Source organism: Sturnira hondurensis, unplaced genomic scaffold, assembly GCF_014824575.4.
Source record: "Sturnira hondurensis isolate 20B ecotype Veracruz unplaced genomic scaffold, ASM1482457v3 Scaffold0024822, whole genome shotgun sequence".
In the NCBI taxonomy this organism is placed as follows: Eukaryota; Metazoa; Chordata; class Mammalia; order Chiroptera; family Phyllostomidae; genus Sturnira; species Sturnira hondurensis.
The window spans coordinates 4,509,939-4,527,340 of record NW_028097453.1 but is presented as its reverse complement, the minus strand read 5'-3'; positions in this window follow the sequence as shown (position 1 = coordinate 4,527,340).

The window sequence follows — 17,402 nt, the reverse complement described above, 5'->3', positions numbered from 1 at the left end:
AAGCTCCAAGGCCCTTTTCTGTCACTTGTTTCCCGAGTCCAAGCAACCAACTGGCTCCCTGCCACTGCCTCTGTGACTTTCTCTCTAAAAGGCCAAGGCAACCTGACTTGGGGGGGGGGGGGTGGTGAGCACACAATATACAGGTGGTGTGTTATGGAACTATACCCCTGAAACCTATATAATTTTATTTACCAATGTCACCCAATAAAGTCAATTTAAAAAAAGTAAAGAAGAAAAGCAAACAAAATGGATTAGAGACCCAAGTGGAACACACCCAGGCACAGAGCCACCACAGTGAGGCATAACTTCCCGGGCTTGGGATGCGCAAACAGTCCTTGGACAGGACATAAAAAGCACAGAGCATTAAAAATAATAAGTTGGATGGCACCAAAATTTAAAACTTCAGCTCCTGCAAAGACACCATCAAGAAAATGAATGGACAAGCTGCGGACTGGGAAAAAATACAACACATATATCTGACAAAGAACTTGTATTCCATCTGCACGAGAAATGCTTACAAACCAACAGTAAACACACAGACAAGCCAATTAAAAACAGCAGAAGATTTGGGCAGACACTTTACAAAAGGTGCGTGAATGGCCAGTAAAATCCACACAAAAAAGGTGCTGAAAAAAATTAAAAACTAAAAGGCCAGGGCAGCTCTCTCTGCAGCCCGCTCTGACCTCCTCTTTGAGTGTACCTTCGCTTTGCACGCTAAATGCACTTTCCTCTTGCACTAGGGTCCTTGGCCCTGAATTCTTTCTCTGCTGAACTCAAGAATGGAGGGCCCACATTGCCGGTAACACTTGCTTTGGCAAGGGGCCACTCTGAATGAAATTTGTCATCTCATGCAGAGAGTTGAAATGAGCTGTGACATTTAGAAGCAGGTGAAAGATTTTGATGGGGTGAGAGGAGGGGCAGTGCATCGGGCTCTGGAGTTTGCTCCTTCGCACCTGCTTTCAGGGCCTGTGTTGTCCGGCTGCGCTGCAAGGGCTCCTGGGGTGATGAGCAGTGAGGGAGCGACTACGTTTACACCAGAGCCTCTGCCTGTGAGGTCTGGGGCCAGGCTGATGGCCTGCAAGAAAGGATTCACACTGGGACAGACCACTTGACCTTGGAGGACCCTGAGGAAGTCCCAAATGCATTGGTGCCTTCGCTGTCACTATACCTCACTTTCTATAAAATTATGTATGAACGAAATGTTATCATGCTAATCAAAATGCAAATACACTTGTAGGGTGCTTTACCGTGGCAGAAGCCGTTTTCAAAGGCATGATCTTCCCTTAGTCGTTGTAACAGGCACGGGGGGTGGCTAGCCCCAGTTTTGCTAGTTCACAGATAAGAGTGGTGAGGCTGAGTGTGAGCACGCTGCCCCACGGAACAGTAAGTCCACCGGTGGGGAAGCTCTCGGCCAGTCCAGGGGCTCAAGAGCATGGCCAGTGGTTCTGGCCCCTCTACCCTTCCACTCTGCCCTCCCCACCCCTCAGTCTTGTCCCAGGCTACCGTCATGGGTCAGGTGTTGGCTGCCACATCCCGACACCACAAAACCCAGCAGCACAAAGGGGCCATCTTCATTGAGCTTACTTTTAAGATTGAGGAAATCTTCAGAAGAAACCCTTCCCTGCACATGAGATGGAACAGGGATGTGTGTCAGCTCCTAATGAAACCACTAGAGCAGGAAAATCCCTAGAATGTTCGGGATGGGCTTGGATGAAACCTGCTGACTGGCTTCACTCTGAACTCATGACCACCTTGCAGCATCCCATAATGCCCTAGACCGGTGCTTCTCAACCCTAAGTGTGCCTCAGTGCATGTGTGGCTGGGCTCGGTGCCGGAGTCTCGGATGCAGGGGCTCTAGAGCAGCGCCTGAGAACCAGCATGTCTGACACGTCTCAGGGGACACTGAAGCCCTGGGTCCTGGGACCACACCCTGAGAAACACCGCTCCTCATTGGTGACTCTCCTACTGTCCTAGATGACACCATCGGCCTCCTTTTCCCTCAAATGTCTAGCACCCCCCGCTATGGGCTCCCCAATCTCCACGGACACCTTGCTGCGCATTTCATGGAGAAGAGGACAGGGGGCTCCTGTGATCACAGCTGACACTGCCTGTAAGTGTCGGATGCCTTTCGGTCCCCACAAGGGACCTGTCATGCTCCTTGTAAAGGCCAATCCCCACATGTGTGCCCCTGACTTCAACTTCTCTCACCTACCCAAGAACATCCCTCACCCGCAAACATGCTCTGGTATTTCTGTTCCAAAACAAACAAAAAAGAAAACAGCAGCAGCAACAACTAACAACAAAAAGCAAAATACTCAATTCTACTTCCCTTTACCAAAAAAAAAAAAAAAACCCAACAACTCTGGAGAGCTCTGTACCTGCTCACCTCACTTCTTCTCCTTCTCTCTGGAGCCTGGTCCAGTCCCACTTTCCTTCCCATACGTACATTGTTGCTGCTCTTACCAAGGTGACTTTCTAGTCCTTCATTCCAAGGAGTGAAGTCTCAGTTCCCATCTTACTCAGCCCATTAGCAAGCAACCTCTGACTCACCTGTCATTTCTCTCTTGGGGCAGTCTCCACTGGCTCTGGCCATTGCTCTCTCATAGCTGTCCCTCCCCTGCGGACATTCCTTCTCAGTCTTTTTTTTTCTTTTACTAGGTTTTCTTTAGGTCACTGACCTCTGAAGGTTGCTGCGTCCTACGGCTCAGCCCTGTTTATCTATACCCTCGCTCTACAAAATTTCGTCTAGTGTCGGGATTCTAAATGCCACCCACATGCTGAGACTCCCAAATTCATGTCTCTAGCCAAGACCTCTCCACCGAATCGCAGACCCCTGTGCCCCAAGGCCTGCCTGCCACCTCCTGACATGTAACAGGCATGTCAACATTAACACCTGCACACTGGGCTCCTGCTGCTCCCTGGCCACACACACACACACACACACACACACAGCAAGTGGAGACTGTGCTTCCAGGTGCTCACACCCAAATCTCAGAGTCATCCTCCACCCCACTCTTTTCTCACACCACACCGAAACCACCCGCATACGCCACTGCTTGTACCTTCCAAATGTAACTACGACTGGACCCCAGATCACAGCTTCCGCTGCCACCCACCGGGGTCCAAGCCACTCTCACTTCCTGCTCCACTACCGGAAGGATCTTGACTGGTCTCCCTGCCTCTTCCCTTACCTCTCTCTCCCCACCCACCCTCCACCTCAACACAGCCAGCCAGAGTGATGCCATTGAAATGTAAATCACATTATGTCACTCCTCAGCTTGCAATCTCACCCAGAGCAGAGCCAAGATCCTCAGGAAGGCCTGCAGGGCTCTGGCCCTGGACGCGTCTCCGACATCACCTCCTTCCCCTCCCTCCCACTTCTCCGCAGCCACACGGGCCCCCTGGCTGGCAGTTCCCAACACACAATGACGGGCCCACCTTCACACTCGCTGCAGAAATCCCTGGGTCTAGCTCCTCCAGGTTGCTGCCCAGATGTCCCCTGAAAGAGACGCCCCAGAGAGGCACCCCTGACACCCTGAAGGACACTGGGACAGCCCCCAGTCTTCACTCCCACCCCAACACTCTCTCTTCCCCTTAACCCACCTCCATTTTCAGCACATACCACTCCCTCGTGTGTGGTGTGTGTATCTGCTCATCGTATGTCTCTCCTTCTAGAATGTGTGTGGCCCCAGGATAGGGAGCCCGAGCCATATCAGGCACTGGGTAAAACTTAGAAGTAATGGAAAAAGGAGATCCCTATAGTAAACTGACTAATGGGCAGCTAAGTTGCCCCATATTTTGCTGTGTATAATGCACACTTTTTTGCTCAAATTCTTGAGGGAAAAATAAGGATGTGCATTATACATGGGTAGTACTAATTCCATATCTATATAAGTGTTTTTAATCCTTTTATTTATGCTTATGCATAAAAAGAGTAACTCTAGAAAGCAATAACAATAGCTGTATGCAAAATAATACCCCAGAATACACTAATCAGTTTTGTTTCTAAATATGAATAAATTAAAAATTGAATTAAAAAATTAAAAGGTTTCCCCCCCCCGAAAGTCTAAGCCAATAACATGGGTGCACATTATACATGGCAAAATATGATATACTTTGGACTCTGATGAGTTAGGTTAATGGTAGTCAATACTACAGAGTCCTCTCCACTCAGTATTTCCAGACTGAGCTTTTGGATCTTCAAGTCCAAGAGCCAGACTTTGGACTCTGTTGTCCCTCCGCAGGTCATTTCTAGAGACCCGGCCAGCCAGGGCCTCTCATGGGGGCTTCGTCTTTTCTTGGATTCTCCAAGTCTTGGGTCCTCACTTAAGCCCCTGTGGCCAGGTCTTATCCACGCAGATAACTCCTCCTTGATTGATCAAGTTCACAACCATTCATTGTTGCACATTGTTTTTCTCAAAGCTGGCTACACAGGTACGCATCCAGAAAGAAACCTCCTGGCTTCAGATTACATGCCACAGGTAACGGGCACTCAGTTAGAATGACCTGATGAGCCGTCCCAGATCACTGGTAGCCGTACAGCCACCTGTGCCCTGACGAGAAGATGGATTATTCTGTCCGGCGCCTTCTCTCTTTCATTGCGTTGATGCGACTTTCTCCTGTGATGCAAGCCAACATTTTTCTCATCCCCAGACAATGACGTTTTTTGGTTAAAAATAGCAAAATACAGCATCCTGTGCAAACGGCAAGAAGTTCCATGAGGAATTGTCTCGCTTGGAGCCTTGCCAGTGGGGATTTAACACATGCTCGGGCGACCTGAAATGACCTTCCCAGGTGATCTTTCCCTCTTCTACGAAAGGCTGCCTTTCGGGTTTGGGAGTAGCCAGCAGATCGAGAGACTGGCACAAAGAGACGGAGGCACCCAACTGGAAAGGAGGCAGGGGGTTGGCCTGACCCCTGCTGCACCCGGGCACTGAGAGGGATTAAACTGGACTAATTGGATTAGAAACTAAGGCAAGGCTTCTGGGACACTGGTGCGGGTGAGGAAGGCTTTTACTATCTTGCTGATGGTAATGCACAGGTGTCCCTAGGTTGGAATAAGCCACCTGAAAAGAAGACGAATTCCAAACCTACTGGGTAAAATCTTAGCAAAATGGATCATTAATTCTCCACCCACTTCAGCAAGAAACTAAGAGCCAGTTGGGAACCTTTAGTTTTGAACAGGTAGCAGAGCTGTGCGAAAGAGGTAATCAACATCCGATCCAAAGAGCAGGTTCAGCCTGCCTGGAATTGGGCCAAATGTTGTGAAAATGGCCCGGGGCCATGGGGTGGTGGTAGGCGTGAAGGGAAGAAAAGGAAACTAGTAGATAGTCTTGATAGTTAAGGGATTAAGCTTTGTTCTCTCCTACTTGTGCTGGACTTCGGTGTTTCAACATTGTTAAATAGATATAAAACCAGTCACAGCTGAAAGTGCTTCATAAACTGCAAAAAGGCCAAAAAAAGCAGCTGTTGTCAATTTTGCCATCAAGCTGCTCCTGTCCAAACTCAGGGTTCACGTATTAAAGTGCTCAGGTGTGTTCTTGTGTTACCCACACCTCACTACTCAGGTCAGGCATTATTGCTGCCAGGCCCGGGGAGCTTGCTCACCTGACTAGACTTCCAAGGTTCAGGTGCCCAGGAGGAATTAACGCTCAGGATTTAGCTCAAGGGCAGAGCTTCTCATACCATCCCGTCACCTTCAAATCACCTGGCCAACCTGGTTAAGACGTGGATCCTGCTTCAGCAGGTCTGGGGTGCAGCCCGAGAGTCTGCATTTCTAACTAGCACCCAGGTGCTGCCAAGGGCGCTGGTCCAGGGGCCACTCTGCGGAGCAGGGCTCTGACCTACGCAGTCTGCAACTTCAGTGTCTTTTGGTGATGGAATTTCCAAGGAGATAGACTCGGAGTGCAGATGGTCAGGTCGCTTGTCTGGAGCTGACTCGGTGGCTCTCAAAGTGTGGTCCCAGGTCTGGCAGCACAGACTTTGCCTGGGACCTTGTCAGAGAAGCTCAATCGTGGGCTCCACCCCCAAAGGCAGGAACTCCAGGTTGGGAGAGAAGTCTGTGTTTTGGTAAGCCTTCCCTGTGCTTCCGGTGCTCACTGGCATTTGAGGAGCCCTGCTTCGCAGGTTAAATCACCTAGGGAGTTGAGAAAGAAATCAAGGCCTGGGTCCCGTCCTGCAGACCCTGACTTGGTCATTCTAGGGCAGGGCCCAGGTATGGGGAGAGTTTAAACTCTAAACTCCGCCAGGGGTGTCCAACCTGTGGTATGCTGGCTGCATGAGGCCCAGGATGGCTGTGAATGTGACCCAACACAAAATCGTAAATCTACTTAAAACATTATGAGATTCTTTTTTTTTTGGTGATTATATGTTGCAATGTATTTAATATGTGGCCCAAGACAATGCTTCTTCTTCCAGTGCGGCCCAGAGATGCCAAAAGGCTGGACACCCCTGGAAGGGTTTCCAGGGAGGTCATGACGGGCAGCCAGTGTGGAGAACAGCTCACCTAGGACAGGAAGCTGATCCTGCTCACGTAGACGGAGAGCTCGTTGTAGATCAGCTCAGTACCACCACGGGCTGGCTGCAGGTCTCCACATCTGACCGACCGGTGTGCACCCTGGGTCTCCAGGGTGACCGGGACACAGAGTGCGGATGACGCAGAATTACGTCCTCACTCCCCACCCTGACGCTGGCAGTCTGTGTCTCACCCTTTGCTCACAATGTGCCTGGGCTGAAACGCCCTCCTGCTACCCCATCACCCGTCCAAAGTTTCACCCACCCTTCAAAGCCCATTTCAAACCCGGGTCTGCAGAAGCCCCTTCATAAAATTCCTCACTAGGGTTATCCTTCCAGCGAGTGTCACGGCATGTTATTTGCATTTCATTTTACCTAGATTGAGGTTATGTCTTGACTCTCCCCTCCACTGAATTGTAAACTCTTGGGCACCAAGAACGGCGTAACACTCAGCTTTGTCTCTCTTCAGTGAAAGTGCCACACTGTGAACCTCATACACATTCCATGAATATTTTCTTGATTTGGGGTCAGAACACAGGGTCCGAGGCTTGCCTCTGCAGGCGGTGGGTGTGTGACCCAGGGGGTTAGCTCTCTCAGCCTTGCTCATCTCATCTGTAAAATCAGCATGTTCAATCAGACGATCTCTTCCAAATCGCAGACCCAATGATTCTAGGGAGTCTGTCTCGGTCCCTGCAGAAACCGGTCTAAGTGTGGTCAGCCGTCAGACGGGCACGAGTGAGCAAGGACAATAGGCCAGGTATGGAAGGTCGCCAGGGCAGAAAGCCCCGGGAGGCTGCAAAGGCAAACCTGGGCTGGGACCGGGGCCCCAGGGTGACCTTTCCTCCCCTATCGCATCACTGGGCATGCACCTTAGACCCCCAGTCTTTCATATCCTGGTCATGCAGTTCGGACCCTCCCCTGACCTTTCCTCCATAGTCATGGTCATTACTGGTCCTGCGGGTTAGACCCCTCAGACAGAGAAAGGGCAGGAGGGCTGGAAAAGAGCCCTGAAGCATTGAGCCCCCAGGATAACGAGGTTTTGACCCACATCAAATACATTCAGGCCTCAGGTGGGTTTCAGCTCCAGGCCCAGAGAAGCAGCAAAGCCAGACAAGGGACGCAGTGGCTGACCTGGGGGCCAGCCACACTGACGAATGAGCCCCAGCTCTGGCACCGACCAATCAGCAGATACAACGGGGCACGGCTGGAAAACTGATGAGTATTCTGTGGAGATCCTCCCCTGAGACCTCTAGACGAAAACTCCTCAAGACTAAGGAAGGACCCAGCATCTTCTTTCTCTCTCCCTTCTTCCCTCTTTTCCTCCTTCTCCTCCTACCTGTTCGCCCCTCTTTCTGGCATGCCCATGCTTTTCCCCACCCCCTCCTAAGTGCATTCCCTGCCTCTCTCTTTCTCTTAAACTCCAAGGGCCCTGCTGTTGCCTCTGTAACTCATTTCCTGAGCCCGTTTCTTCTACGGCTCACTGCTTCTACCTCTGTGACTTTCTAAATAAACTTCCTTTTATAGTTTGAGCCTTGAAGAGACTACGTAGAGAGACCTTGAGGCTACATGTAGAAAGAGGGGCGCACGGAGTCAGCCCGACAGCCATCGCTGCCCAAGAACCAGGGGTGTGAGTGAAGTTGTGTCGGACCCTCCAGAACAGCCCCACCACGGGCTGGACACCATGGAGCCATCCCCGTGGATGTCACCAGGGGCTGGAGAATCACCCGGCTGAGCCCGGCCCTCATTCCTGATGTACAAATCACAATACACAGGAAACCAGTTGCTACTTAAGTCACCAAGTTTGGGGCAGCCTGTTACACAGTGAATAGATAACCAGTGAAATAGCACTATTCTTGTCAGTGAAATGCTATGCCATTTAACCTGCAAATCTTTGATACATATCAGAGAACAAACATATATGCAGATACACGCATACGTAACATGGGCTTATGGAAATGTGTGACATTTTGTGCTAGTGCCACTGATTTTGATTTCCCGAGTCCATTAAACAGCCCGTGGATACATTTCTAGAGGAAAATGCTCAACCACTGAAATTAAGTGCCTACTTGACAGTGGTGCTCAAGGCCTATGACACAGCACCAAGTCCAATGTCGGGACTTGCTAAGTGGATGTGGGAGGAGCTAGGGAGTCATTACCACTCAGTAATGAGGGCTCTGGAAGGCGGAGCCCTCACACAAAGAGGGCCCTGTCTGCTCCTGAACACAGTACGGCCATTGCCTGGGGCGATATGTTCAGTTTGGGAGAGATTTGCAGTTTGAAATGAGGGGTTTTGTTTCCTCCCCTCACGGACTAATTTAAACCTTCTCTGATCCCAGGGAGCTTTTCAGTGCGGCATAATAAGGACGTTTTCGGAATCACAGCCTCTTTTTCTGAATGTGTTTCTTATGTAAATGCTGCATGAGAGAAAGTTCCCTCAGCTTTACACTTTAATTCTGCATTTAAAACCTGCAAAATAGAAACACAGAGAAAGACACATTGAAAATACTTTGAGTTTCATGTGCTTTCCATTTTTACCTCAGCCTCCCACTTTAAAAAAAAAATCCTTGCTCTTTAAGTTAAGCATATTTTAAAATCATCCTCTATTGAACTGGGAAAGAAAGAGAAGAAAGAAAAAGAAAAGAAAGAAAATGGTGATTTCTGCCCAAACGTACCAAGAAACACAAGACACTTCATAATGATCTAATAATCCTCAGAATGCCACGGTTAAGCCAGGTGACCCAGAGCAGAGGAGTCACAGACCGCAGGGGTCGTGGGGCTGGTCCCTGCTCAGGGCACAGGCCAAGGCTGCAGTGCGTCCCTGGCTGTGACGCCTATGAGAGGCGACCGATGGATATTCACCCTCACATTGACATTCCTCTCCTCTCTCTCCCTCCCTCCCTTTCCCTCTCTCTAAAATCAATAAGCATGTTCTCTGGTGAGGATAATAAACAAATAAATAAATTAGAAAGGCCCAATCTGAGGCCTCTGTACCCATAATGAACTTCTGGAGACAGCAGGAGGAGGGGGAGGAAAAAGGCCAGCCCCATGGGTCTCTTTCAGAAAGGTTTTCTTTTTCTTTTTTTTCCCCCTGACTCCTTTCCACTTCACCACCCCTGCCCTCAGGCAGACCTGGCCGGGTACTTAGTGTCTGTGGTCCACCCATGGTCCCCAACAGGGGGACTATTGGACTACCACACAACACCTTCCTGTACTGACCTGTATGGTCTACGCCCACTCAGGAAGACACAGCAAAAATAATAGCTAAATAAGAATGAATGCATGAGTGAGTAATGTGCTTGGGAACACAGAGCAAGAAGAATAGCTACAGAAGAATGAATGAATAATATGCCTGGGAACACATGGAGAAATAATAGTCAGAGAATAAAAACATGAACTTCTGGCCAAGAAGGAGGCATAAGTGGATACATTTTGCTTCCTCGCACAACTAAAAGAAGGACAACATCCAATTAAAAAAGAAAAACAACAACCAGAACTTCCAGAAAATTGAACTATATGGAAGTCTGCCAACCAAGGAGTTAAAGAAGAAACATTCATCCAGACGGTAGGAGGGGCAGAGAGGGGCAGCGGTGCGGAGAGGACTCACGGCAAGGTGGCAGCTGGAGGACCAGGCAGTCCCACATTTGCAGGTGGATAAACCAGGAGGAACAACTGGGGACTGAGGTGGACCTCGCAACCCAGGGCTCTAGTGTGGGAAATAAAGATTCAAAACCTCTGGCTGTAAAAACCTGTGGGGGCCCTGGCTGGTGTAGCTCAGTGGATTGAGTGCGGGCTGCGAACCAGACGATCGCGGTTCGATTCCCAGTCAGGGCACATGCCTGGGTTGCAGGCCAGTTCCCGGCAGGGGCCAGTTCCCAGCAGGGGATGCACCAAAAGCAACCACACATTGATGTTTCTCTTCCTCTCTCCTTCCCTTCCCCTCTAAAGATAAATAAATAAATATTTAAAAAAAAAAAAAAAACCTGTGGGGGTTGCAGCAGTGGGAGAAAATTCCAGTCTCATAGGAGACTATCACAGGGACCCACAGGGCCCTAGAAAGTACTGTTCCCTCTCTGACCCCCTCCCCCACTGACAGTGCCATAACACAGCCAAATGGGTTGGCCCGCCTTGGAGAATACCTAAGGCTCCACCCCTTACCATGTAACAGGTGTGCTGAGACAAAGACCTATGGCCTTAACGAAAGAAGAACAGATCAAAACTCCAGAATAAAAACTAAGCGACAACAAGGAGATACCCAACCTGTCAGATGCAGAATTTAAAACACTGGTAATCAGGATGCTCACAGAAATGACTGAGTACAGATACAAAATAAAGGAAGACATGAAGGCTATACAGAGTGAAATAAAACAATATATATATATACACATATACACATATATAATATATACATATATACACACACACACACTCACACACATATATAGATATATAGATATATAGATATATCTATATATCTATATAACCAACAGTGAAGGGAAGGAAACCAGGACTCAAATCAACCACTTGGAACAAAAAGAAGAAACAAACATTCAACTGGAACAGAATGAAGAAATTCAAAAAAATGAGGAGAGGCTCAGGAACCTCTGGGACAACTTTAAATGTTCCAACATCCAAATCATAAGAGTGCCAGAAGGAGGAAGAGCAAGAAAATGAAAACTTGTTTGAAAAAATAATGAAGGAAAAGTACCCCAATCTGGCAAAAAAAAAAAAAAAATAGACATGCAAGTCCAGGAAGCTCAGAGAGTCCCAAAGAAGTTGGACCCAAAGAGGAACACACCAAGGCACATCATAATTACATTACCCAAGATTAAAGATAAGGAGAGAATCTTAAAAGCAGCAAGAGAAAAGGAGAGAGTTACCTACAAAGAGTTCTCATAAGTCTGTCAGCTGATTTCTCAAAAGAGACCTTACAGGCAAGAAGGGGCTGGAAAGAAGTATTCCAAGTCACGAAAGGCAAGGACCTGCATCCAAGATTGCTCTATCCAGCAAAGCTTTCATTTAGAATGGAAGGGCAGATAAAGTGCTTACCAGATAAGGTCAAGTTAAAGGAGTTCATCATCACAAAGCCCTCATTAGGTGAAATGTTAAAGGGAATTATCTAAGAAAAAGACCAAAACTATGAATAGTAAAATGACAACGAACTCACAACTATCAACAACTGAACCTAAAAAACAAACCAAGCAAACAACTAGAGCAGGGAGAGAATCCCAGAAATGGAGATCACATGGAGGGTTATCAGTGGGGAATAGAAGGGGTAAAGACAGGGAAAAGGTACAGGGAATAAGAAGCATAATTGGTAGGTACAAAATACACAGGGGGAGGTTAAGAACAGTATAGGAAATGGAAAAGCCAAGGAGCTTATATGTATGACCCACGGACATGAACAAAGGGCAGGGGGAGTGCTGGAGGGAGATGCAGGGCAGAGGGGGATAAAGGGAGAAAAAAAAGGGCAACTGCAACTGTAATAGCATAATGAGTAAAACATACACAAAAAATGCTTAATGAAGGAACGACTGAACGAATGGGTTTGAATTCCGGCTCAGGTACTTAGCAGAAGCATTTTCACAGGGAAGTCACTTCATCCCTAAGGAGACCCTGGTTTCCTTTTCTGAGATGTGGAGAACAGCGAGCACCCCATGAGCTATTGTGAGGTGTAAAGGGGGTAGCATTTGTGAAGCACGTGGCAGAACGTGCCAGGCGTGCGGTGCATCCCCAGACAAGGTCTGATCTCTCCTCTTCTGCAGACCCACCTGCCTCCTACAGCTTCAGCACAGGGTGGGGAGGGACAGAGTGGGCCTGGCCCGTGTGCTCGGGGCGGGGGGGGGGGGCTGTGGCCTCCACTTTTTTGTGTCACTGGAGTTAATTCTCTTAAGAACTTGTCCTTGAACTTGAAGTTTAGATTCTACTTAAAAGGCACACCCTGGGGGCGGAGGAGGAGGGCACTTCAGGTCAGTGTCAGGCCCTGGGACCCCCAGGTGAAGTAGCCCCAGGTCCCCTTACAGGACACACTGTGATGCAGTGAGGCATGCCTAGGGACAGGACGAGGGGATGGAGGGTGGGGGGACAGTGCCAATGTGGGGGTCCCAAAGGAAAGAATCAGGAGGGGTTGCCTGGTATATAGGAGACCAGGGTTCAAATCTGAGCTCTTGCTGCTGCTGCTGCTGCTGCTGCTGCTGCTGCTGCCGCCAGTGTGACTGTAAGCAGGTAACGTGACCTGTTAGAACTGTCATTTCCTGATCTGTAAAATGGGGCTAACACTGGCTGATGTACAAGGTGACTGGGGGCTAAGTAAGGCAATACATGAAAATGCTCAGAGGATGCTGAGTGCACCCCCGCCAGGCTCTGTGGCTGTGTGGGGAGGACCCTGCAGGGCTAGGTGGCCCCACCTCTTAGGTCGGTGAAGTCCCACCTGGGCTGTGGTTATTATTTCCCCTCCCACACCTCAATTTCTCAGGCTCTGCTCTTTGCCTGGGGCCAGCAGTGAGCACGGTGACAGCCATCTAAATTAATTATGAGAGCATGCAGTTCTCCATCCTCAAATCTCAAGCCAGAGCGGAGAGTGAGAACAACAATGATCTGTCATTCTAGCGAGACACCCCCCACACTCAGCCCCAGCTCTGGGAGGAAACGTTCCAGGGAAAGCTGAAAACACCAGCAGGTGGGAGGCAGGTCAGCGGGCGGGGCTGGGACTGGCCTGGTGCTGGGTAGCCAGGTGCTTAGGGCGCAGGCGGGACCCCCACCTGCAGCCCAGACTCTTGGGTCCTAGCCACGAGCTCCGGCCCCTTTGTTTTTCTCCTCAGTGCCTAACTTGTCCTCCCACCCCAGCCCTGCCTGCCACCCGAGTGCCCCCTCTCCAGGAGCCACAGCGGAGTACAGGGATGCCCACGATGAGGTGGGTGACAGGGAGCTCCGGAGCGCCAGAGAGGTGCCACCTTTCCGGTCCTCTCCCCTGCCCCTCACCCCTGGCTCCTCCTTCTTTTCTCTCCTTTCTCCTCCTGCCTTCTCCTTCCCCTTCCTCTCTCCCCACCCCTGCTGCCCACCCCAGCCTGGACTGCCCGTGGAGCAGGCTGGCATCACCGCCCTCAGTCCCAGCACCCTGCTGATCTTTTCTTGCTTTGCAGTGAGAAGGAACCAGACGACATCTCTGCTAGGGGCCTGTATGGAGACGGGGCCAGGGCCCTGCTCCTGGGCGGTCCAGTGTGGGTGCTGCCCTCTGTGCTCAGTGTAGGCTGGTCCCTGGGCCTGTCAGACAGGTTCCATGGCCCCCAAACACAACCTCGAGAGCCACAAGCTGGGGGAAAAGAAATGTGAAAAGTGAAGCCACCTTCCCAGTCTCCACTTGCCTCTAGGTGAAGAAATAGTCCAACGGGGCTCAGGTTGTTCACACAGCCCATTTGGGGGGGAGGGACAGCAGTGTGGGTACACCCGAGGGCTGGGCTGGCAGGGGGCTCCTCACACAGAGTCTGCAGGTCCTTGGGCCAAGGCCAGCCCAGAGCCCAGTGCAGCCTCATCCAGATTCAATCCCACTTTCGGAGGCCTTTGACATTTCCCTTGGGGGTGGGCTGCTCTGCAGGTCAGTTGCTCTAGGAAAGAAACAACCGTGATCTGAATTGTGGTGGAAAGCGCTTCATCAAAATCTTGTTAAGGTTTATTTTTAGAGCCTATGTCTACTGGCCTCATCACCAGATACAAATTATAGAGGATCTCCACCCTGCTGACCTTTAAGAAGAGACCCTTGGGGGAACAGGTCTGGCTGTCTGCAGCGCCCACCCCCCCCCCCACCCCCCCTCGCCTGGGCACGGAGGGAGCCCTGGGCTGGGCTCTGGGCATCCTAGAGGCAGCCCATAATGCCAAAACTGTGGGACTCCTTTCCCCGCGTGAAGGCATTGCCTCTCCCTCCTTCCAAGCCTAGAAACTGCAAAGGACAAGTCTCCCTGCCCCCTGCCCCGACCCCCATGCCCAGCGAACCATGGGGAAACACCAGGTCCATGAGAGTGACCCCGGGACAGTCTCACGATAGCAAACCATTACTGAGAGCTTTCTACATGCCAGACACTGTGGCAAGTGCTTTCCATGCAGTAACTCATTCCATTCTATTCCATTCCCAGTTCACATAGCGGGAAAATGGGAATGGAATAGCGTAACCCTATTCCATTCCCAGTTCACAGAGGGCTTAAGCAATTTGTCCAAAGTCAACTTGTCCAGAGTTTTCTCATTGTTTTTATCATCATGAGAGTCCCTGCTGGAAGGCACCCCACATAAGCCCTCCTAGGCCAAGGGCACAATGGAGGGTGGTCACACCTGGAGACCTGGGTCCGGGCGCTGAGGACGGGAAAGGAAACCAGGTGCTGGGGAGGAGGACCCAGGGGGCAGGGCTGCTGCAGCGGGGAGTGACTCTGCCCCGTCATCCTGGAGCCATGCCCAGAGCTGCCTCTCCCTGCTGGGCTGCCGAGCCCATCTCCCTGCCTCCTGAACCGCTCACTCTTCTCCCCGGAGACCACCAGCAGCGTAGCAGCCCCTGTCCACCAGCCTCCCAACAGTTCCAGGTTCCAGTGGCCCCACAGCCCCCAATTCACCCAGCTTTGCAGGGCCATGTGGAGGCTGTGAGTGAAGTTCCCAGAGACCCAGACAGGGAGCTCATAGCTGACAGAAGTGGTGCTACTCCCCACTCCGAAACAACCGGGGGCTGAAAGACCAGAGAGGGGAGAGCCCCCCTCATTTGTTTGCCTGCCTGGGGTGGGGGAGAGGCTCCGGTCAGAAGTGAGGGGACACAGAAAGTCATGGGCATGGTCCTGCCATGGCTCTGGGGACTCCTGGGCACCATCTTTCTTTGACTCAGAAACCGTATCTGAACCAAACATTTGTCAGTTCCATTCTGATGTGGCCAGGGGTCGGTCCACATGGCCAGGGCAGGGCAGGAGAGGGCAGCAGAAAGCAAAACGAGCAGAATATGAGCACAAGGAAAGCTGGAGGGGCAAAGTCAGGCTCACAGAGAACCAGCTACCCCCATCTGCAGGCAGGGCCCGGGTCACCTTGGAGCACTGCTGGGGAGCCTCGGAGAAGTGAAGGCGGAGTGCTGGGCGGCTCAGAGCTGCCACTGTGTCAAGGGCCACCAGGAACATGTGCCCATGCACACGCATGTGGCCACACAGCTGTGTACCTCTGGCCTGTCCTCTTTCACACATACACTGACATGCTTTATGCTCACACTGGTACATACCCATATTTAGACATGAGCCCTGACACACACACACACACCACCAACAACCCAGTGAAGCACACCTTCATGAGATATACATGTCCTGTCACACCAATGGACAGGCCCAGACCCAGAGGTACGCCATGAAGGACTCCAAGACGTTGACAGGACAATCCTGGAAGGGTCCTGGGAAGGTCCTGGTGGCCCTCTGGGCCATCCCAGACAGCTGGCCCCTGAGCCTGGGTATCTGGTACCCAGTGCCGCAGCCCAAACCCAGGCTGCTTCTGGGAAGCTCCAGGGACCCCAGGGATGGCTCTGGAGGTGCTAGACTTCCTGAAGGAATTCCGGACGCTCACACTGTAGGGCGCCCCAAGAACCTCTGGGAGCGTCCAGGTGAGAAAGGACACATCTGACTACTTTTAACAGCCTAGAGCTTCCAAGGGCTCCTCCTCTCACCCGGGCAGTGGTCAGTACACCTCGGTGCCACAGTGTCCACGAGCGGGACACCAGGTGGGCAGGTGCCCACAGCTTGTTCTGTATACAGGTCCACACAGACCTGGAGGCTGAACACTGCCGGCCAAAAGCAGGAAGTACGGTTGGACAGCGGGGGCTGGAGTCTGCGCTCTGCCTCTCACCGGCTGTGTCACCCTCGGCACCTGACCGAACCCCTCCAGGCTTAAGCCCCCTCACCTGTGAAACGAGAGCCACCATAATATCTGCCTCCTGGGGCTATCGTCAGAATCCAAGGAGTACACTCAAGCAAAGGCTGAAACACTGCCATGCTTCGGGCCCTCCCAGCAGGGCAGCGGCCTGGTGAGGGGGCTGGAGGCCCTGGGCACGCGACAGGTGGCAGAGGAGGAGAGGAGGGTGGGGTGGGGAGAGACAAATGGTGTGGAAATGACCACAGACCTGTGTCTCCGTGCTGTCAACTCATATTACGGAGGGAAAATAAATAAGGGCTCGGAACACAGTGTGCTCAGAGCACAGGAACATTTTCTCATTATTATATAATAAGATAACGTCCTCCTCTCCAANCACAAGGAAAGCTGGAGGGGCAAAGTCAGGCTCACAGAGAACCAGCTACCCCCATCTGCAGGCAGGGCCCGGGTCACCTTGGAGCACTGCTGGGGAGCCTCGGAGAAGTGAAGGCGGAGTGCTGGGCGGCTCAGAGCTGCCACTGTGTCAAGGGCCACCAGGAACATGTGCCCATGCACACGCATGTGGCCACACAGCTGTGTACCTCTGGCCTGTCCTCTTCCACACATACACTGACATGCTTTATGCTCACACTGGTACATACCCATATTTAGACATGAGCCCTGACACACACACACACACACACACACACCACCAACAACCCAGTGAAGCACACCTTCATGAGATATACATGTCCTGTCACACCCATGGACAGGCCCAGACCCAGAGGTACGCCATGAAGGACTCCAAGACGTTGACAGGACAATCCTGGAAGGGTCCTGGGAAGGTCCTGGTGGCCCTCTGGGCCATCCCAGACAGCTGGCCCCTGAGCCTGGGTATCTGGTACCCAGTGCCGCAGCCCAAACCCAGGCTGCTTCTGGGAAGCTCCAGGGACCCCAGGGATGGCTCTGGAGGTGCTAGACTTCCTGAAGGAATTCCGGACGCTCACACTGTAGGGCGCCCCAAGAACCTCTGG